At 33.4% G+C, this 7500-nt stretch overlaps 1 long non-coding RNA gene across 1 annotated transcript in view; it reads left to right on the top strand.

The window, feature by feature from the left end:
* LOC127441370 (uncharacterized) overlaps window positions 1-7500 on the top strand; it is a 45563-nt gene that overhangs the window by 6285 nt on the left and 31778 nt on the right. The window contains exon 2 of the long non-coding RNA XR_007897298.1: window positions 1212-1271. This is a non-coding gene — a long non-coding RNA (uncharacterized LOC127441370). The remainder of the gene's footprint in view (window positions 1-1211; window positions 1272-7500) is intronic.

The following is a 7500-nucleotide window of genomic DNA, read 5'->3' on the forward strand; positions in this document are numbered from 1 at the left end:
ATTTACGATGGTGCATTTGCACAGAATGCATGCTTTATACTGGCTTATAATAGAAATGTCGGTAGAATCCATTAAGAACGCATTTTATTTCCAGTGAGAGAGTATGCACAGCATGCAGGTCGCGACTGTGCATCGCTTCTTATAAGAAGATCATGCATGCGTGTTATTTGGTGGATGACTGTTACTGTCCGGGCCTTTGACACTAGTATTGGTCGTGCCTTTATTATCTGTTCTGGATGCACATGTCGGTATCGTTCTTTTGTGCAATTGTTGTCATAATGTAGCGCGAGGCGGTTAACAGTGGCTTGCTGTCATATGGGTTTTAGAGCAGCAGTTTTGCTGAAGAGATTTGTTTCATGCAATATCGACACCAAAACATGATGAAAGTAATGCAAACTAAGCTGGACTTATTACAACTCCAGTGCATACTGTAGATATGGAATTATTGGAGTTATTTCTGTTTCAGTAACACTAACATGAGTGTCTTATCTTGATGGATTTAACAGCATTTGTGCATAAAATCATTGGTCATGCGAATTAAGGACTGTTTAGATACAAGGACAGATTGTTTTACATCAAATCACTCCATTCTCACATCATCATATAAGATGCATGCTCCAAAAACAATGCAGCTGATACAGAAAATAGACCATAATATAGAGTACAGATCTAAATGCTAGTAACAGCCTGAATGGATGTTAAATATACAAGGCTGTTAGGTTTTTATGCATTCTACAGCTTAATGTAAATGCTGTTATGGTAAAGGTCTGTGGCATGAAGCATTTGGAGGTGAAATGCAAATTACATTTTGAATTTAGCATGCTTGCTTTGTAGCTTAGCAACAATGTGTGATTCATTGGAAGCGGATTCCACATAATTTTTCATCCATGATTATTCTCCTTTATGTCAAGAGTGAGATGACTTTCGAATTAAGTTAAAGCGCAAGGCCAACATAATATCACTGTTATTGTTCTTTGTTATGTTAAAACACGATGTACCACAAACATTTTAATATAGTCGCCTAATATGTTTCAGGAACATATAGGGTAAAATTCCTCTTTAAATAAGGAACATTATTCAATTTAAGGCAAATTATTCTTATAGCACAGTCCTGATGAAAATAACATTTTCTATGTTTTGGTTGGAAGTGATGTGCACTGCTAAAAAATGATGGATTCATGCTCATGTTTTCTCTATCTCTTTCATTTCAGCATTTGTCGCAAGGGACAGCAATCCAGACATCTCTGAGCATGTATAATCTATCAATACAGGTAAAACAATCAGTTTAACCTACTACTGGCATTAAATCGGTTTCATAAAGGGGATAATCAGCTGTAAAAATACACAGATGGCCTACTGCAAATACTGCACAACCAGTATATTAAAATGAGTTTCATAAAGACAAGATCTGACATAAAGACACAAACATCTCCTTTGGTCTTAAATTGAAGAAAAGAAATTGTTTGGAATGACACGAGAGTGAGTAAATGATGTCAAACACGTCGATTTCGGGTGAACTATTCCTTTAAGCGAGCTTGAGATTTATGTTTAGGATGAAATCAATAGCGGTATTTTGCTTGGATGGTTTAGTTCTCATCTCCTGAACAACTAGAGTTAGTCGTAACCATGAAAGGGTTTGTACTAGTAAAGCACACAAAAATATACTGGCTGATTAATTATCTATGAATGGTTTATCTGATTATTTAAATGAACAAAAACACTAAATTAGATTAAAAAGCATAATGTTGGGGATAAAATGTAGTTACTTTCCTATTAAGAGTAAAGCTTAAACTCTTTGGTTGACAAGTTTTGTTCTTTATTCTTTATTCTGAAGGTAAAGAAGATTAACAAACATCATTGTCACTGTTTACAGAAATTAGAGGAATATTTTGCCGATACGATAACTAAATTGGTGCAAAAGACCGATAACCGATTAATCGGCAGATAGTTTGGTAACACTTTCTATGAAGCCCATATTTATAATGCATTGTAAATGCATTATACAGTACATGCATTTAAATGCATTCATAATGTCTCATAATACACCTTATAATAAGTTATAACTTCTCATAAATAGTTATAACTGCAGTTATAATACATTATAAGATATACTTTAGAGTACAATGCGTTATAAGACAAGCAGCATCCAATTTTAACACAGCAGAAGTTAATAAAGTGCTGTATTGTGTCAAAAGACTTTATGACGTGATCATATTATAAGTGGTCTTTACCAATATCTTCTTATAAACAGTCATAACATAAACTTGTAACATACATTACAAGTCAAACGTATACAGTGGAAGTTATTTATAATATAAGCTTCCAAATAAGATGAGAAAACGTTAAAGTTTATTGAATAGAGTCCAGTATAGAATCAGAATTTTTTTAATTTTATATTCTTTTTTATTGGGTGTGTTTACACCCAAGAAGATTGGCTACATGTGTGATCAACATACATATTTATTTATTTATTTGTCGAGAGAGAGAGTTTCTGATATATTTCAGCCTTGTAGCTTTACAAGTGTTTTTCGTAATATAATTTACATTGAATGTGTGTTATTTTGTATTTTGTGGATGTGTAATATATATATTTTCCAGCATGAGTTGTAATGTCTTATAACCTCTTAAAAATATCTTATGGATGTTTATAAGATGACATTGCTTTTGTCACTTTACTTAAAGCATACCTACATTATATATAATACATTATAACTTCTACAGATAAAATTGGATGTTGCTGGTGTTATAATGCATGATACTCTAATGTATAACTATGAGTAGGTAAGTATTATAATGTATTATAATTGTGGTTACAATTATTTATGAGAAGTTATAACATATTATAAGGTGTATTATGAGACATTACAAATGCATTATAATAACTTTACAATGCATTATAAATATGGGCTTTGTAGAAAGTGTTACCGATAGTTTTTAAAAAAATCGATTTATATAATGATAAAAAATGTCCTTACTATGAAGAGCACAGATATTGAGGCTCCAAAATGAATTCAGATTCCAAAAGCAGTTTACTGTGCAACCAAAATCCCAATAATAACCAGAACAAATAAGATTTGGTGTATAACGCAGGATTTTGAGCTATAAACAAGCCTGAAATACACTTATTTTGAAATGACAGAGACTTGGCTCCGTTACAATGCTCTATATGCATTTATTTACCAAACGAAGATTTTTATAGCCTATATATTTACCAGATGTTTATATTTATTTCACCAGATGAGGTTTATTTATGAGGAATAAAAAACCTATCGGCAACAATCAGCATAGATTTTTGCAGATAACCGATAGTTCCAAAAAGCAACTATCTGCGCCGATTAATCGGTAAAACCGATATATATCAGTGTACCTCAAAAAGACATGTTTTAGAGCCAAGTATTTGATATAAAAGAAAAATATTGATAATAATTATGTGATGGAAAATTGTCTCTTTTGCAGAATGCTGAAACAGAAAGTTCAAACACCAATATTTTCACCATTATAACCAGTGTTGGGTGTAATCCAATTACAATGTAATTAATTACTGTAACCGAATTACTTTTTAGTACTAAAAGTAGTGTAAACCATTAAATTGTAAATTCAAATTCAGTAGCTGTAATCAGATTTAGAGTATGACTTTCAAGTAAGGTAATTACTTTTAAGTACATTACCTGTATTACACACATCTCTAAAATAATATTATTTATATAGAACACATTTAAAACATGATTTATGTTCGTATGTACATTTATTTGTGTTTCAGTGACAGATGAAGGGTGTACAGACATTTTTTTTACGAATTTGTTTTTTTTTATCCACTTGGAATAAAATTACTTGACTTTTGTCACATATGGTATTTAAAAACACACACATTTTTTTTGGGACCATTTTCCTTCAATTTTATTGGTTTATTTCACTTTGTTACACTTGTTGTGTTCCCGGTCAAAAATGACCGGCCATTGGAAATGAATGGATCAGACTACAAAATACAGAAATATGAAGTGTTCAGGAGCATCCTAATCCTTTAGATGAGCACATATGTGGATCTGTGTTTGCACACACAAAGTCCTCAGACATGTATGCGCACACACACACACACACACACACACACACACACACATACAAATACACACACACATACACACATACACACATACACACACACACACACACACACACACACACACACACACATACAAATACACACACACACACACACATACACACATACACACACACATGTTGGTGCAGCTATCATTATGAGGACTCTCCATAGACATAATGATTTTTATACTGTACAAACTATAGATTCTATCCCCTAACCCTACCCCTAAACCTAACCCTCACAAAATAACCCCACCCACACACACACACATACACACATACACACACACACACACACAAATACACACGTGTTGAGTGCCCTCTTGTGCATCGTCTTTCCATGCACACACTCTTAAAGGAATATTTCAAGATCTGATCATTTTATGTTGCGTTTGGGCTTGTTTGAATCGGGATAGTCTGCTGTGAGTTATGATACGTCATTGTCTATGTTATATGTATGCTTTGGGAAGTAATAAGGAAAAATGTGACAAAAAGACACTATGTCTGTGCCTATGGGAATTTCATACACTAAAACTCACTGCAGTTTGACCTCTGAGTAAAACAGATTTGCTCATGGCATTCTACTAATTGAGACCTTTCCAACAATATATGACACATGGCTATCTCATCTTTTTATGGTTTTACCAACTCTGAATATAATTGTTGTGGTAACAAATTTGCAAATTATGAGAACAAAACATTTTTAATTTGTCAGCAAATTAAAAAGCATTATTCAAGAATTGTCAGGATCAGCTACATGCACTGTAAAGTCCAGATTGTAGGCTTTAAAATGACACCAAAATTGTATTTTTTTGTTTTTTTCAGATCAAGCAAGTGGTTATTGATGTATTACGTAATTATTATTATTATTATTTATTTTTTAATTTTTCTGCAGGGAGTGCCCCCCACTGGCCTGGTTTAAGCTCAGTTCAATTAATCGTTCTATCAATAGAAATATATAGATTTAAAAATATGTTCAAAAAAGTCATAATTACTAAAAAAGAAGAAAGAAGTTGATAAAAAGATCTAATGCAATATCTTGTGGGAATATATTAAATATGAGAGATTTATAAACAATCTTAGTAAAAAACTTCATAAAGATATTTATGCCATTTCTTTGCAGTGCTGTTTATTTTTAAGTTATATTTATGTTAATGAACAAACTCTTTCTGAATGCACAAACAGCTACATTTAAAACACAAGAAATGTTTTGCTTGTAAGAAGCAAAATTAGCTCATATGAGGTTTGTGTTGTTCAGCCACGGATATAGTGCATCCAGCCCTCTTTAACATTTCTATGCAAACTAGAGCTTGAATAATGAGATGTATTTATGAAGGCCGATGAAGGGGGGTTGGAAGGGAGAGTTCTGAAAGGGAATAGGCTGTGTGCTGAATGGAAGAGAGTCGTGAGCCGGGGGGCTCCGTTGGTGGTGTGCAGCTGTGAAAAGACCGGGCTTCTTTTTCCCACGGCCAGCCAGACACAAAACAGCCCCGCAGCCCGCGAGGGTCATGTCACATCACTAATATATACATATACTATAGAGAAAGAAAATATCGAAGTTGTGCAAATTAACGAGCTGTCTGCAGAGGGAGAGAGACAGACAGCTAAACAACTGTGACTGTAGTGGCATTGTAGTGCTTTATATGTATGCATAAAGTTTTAACTGAACTTATGAGATATTTGTAACCTAAAAATGTGCTTCATGTTGTAAAAAACAAATATATAAACAGATATAGTTCCAAACCGGTTTCATGACAAATCATAATAATAGTTTGAGATGGCAAAATTGTAAGAAATCGTACAAATCATAAGCTCATACAAAAACGTACGACTTGTACTCCCATAGAGAAAAATAAACGAACCAACAAATTATGTTTTTACATCAAGTTTAACCCCTAACCCAAACCCTAAACATAACCATGAAATTAACAGGAAAATAACTTTACCCATCAGAGTCTGGAATGAGACGAGAGATGCATATTACAGATTATTGACATACATCAGTCATTTGTATTGCATAAATAAATATGGAATGTGTAGCCAAATTTGTTCACATACGTTTTCTTTCTTAAAGGAACAGTTCACCCGAAAATGAAAATTCTGTCATCATTTACTCACCCTCATGTCATCCCAGATGTGTGACTTTCTTTCTTCTGCAGAACACAAATGCAGATTTTTACAAGAATATTTCAGCTCTGTAGGTCCTCGCAATGCAAGTGAATGGTGACCAGAACTTTGAAGCTCCAAAAAGCACATAAAGGCAGCATAAAAGTAATCCATAAGACTCCAGTGGTTTAATCCATGTCTTCTGGAGCGATATGATAGGTGTGTGTGAGAAACTGATCAATATTTAAGTCCTTTTTACTATAAATTCTCCTCCCTGCCTAGTAGGTGGTGATATGCACGAAGAATGCAAATCGACAAAATCAAAAGAAGAAAAATGTGGAAGGGAAAGTGGAGATTTATAGTAAAAAAGGACGTAAATATTTATCTGTTTCTCACCCACACTTATCAGATCACTTCTGAAGACATGGATTAAACCACTGGAGTCTTATGGATTACTTTTATGCTGTCTTTATGTGCTTTTTGGAGCTTCAAAGTTTTGGTCACCATTCACTTGCATTGCGAGGACCTACAGAGCTGAAATATCCTTCTAAAAATCTTCATTTGTGTTCTGCAGAAGAAAGAAAGTCATACACATCTGGGATGGCATGAGGGTGAGTAAATGATGAGATAATTTTCATTTTTGGGTGAACTATCCCTTTAAATAGTGTTGGATATGAGGCCTGTATTATATCTATTTGATTCTCAAATTATACGTTATCTTATGATTTTGCCATCTAGTACGAATTATTACGAGTTGTCATGAGACTATGTTGGATAGTTCCAACTCTAAATTTGGATTTAGAGCTGATAAACACACATGTGACCGTACCAAGTTGATGTGATGCTTGGAACAGAATACAGTTAGGCTAATGAACAATATTACTTAGCTGAAGATTTGTTTATTACAGTTATTACTAATAATAATTAAATGCAACTACTTAACATTGGTGTCTTTCATCATACAGTGCTGTGGAAAAGTATTTGTCCTGATTTCTTCTGTTTTTGTGTGTATCTCATGCTAAATTAAAAAAAAAAAAAAAATCAAACAAAATGTAACATAAAACAAAAGCAATCTGAGTAAACACAAAATACAGTTTTTAAATTATAATGTTATTTATTGAAGCAAAAAAAGTTATCCAATACCAACTGGCCTGTGTGAAAAAGTATTTGCCCCCTTAGTAACTAAATCCCCAAATCTATGAAACTGCATTCATAATGGGGTTCAGCTGGACTAGACACACACACCTGATTACTGTCAGCCCTGTTCAATCAAATCAACACCTAAATAGAACA

Source organism: Myxocyprinus asiaticus, chromosome 5, assembly GCF_019703515.2.
Source record: "Myxocyprinus asiaticus isolate MX2 ecotype Aquarium Trade chromosome 5, UBuf_Myxa_2, whole genome shotgun sequence".
Taxonomy (NCBI): domain Eukaryota; kingdom Metazoa; phylum Chordata; class Actinopteri; order Cypriniformes; family Catostomidae; genus Myxocyprinus; species Myxocyprinus asiaticus.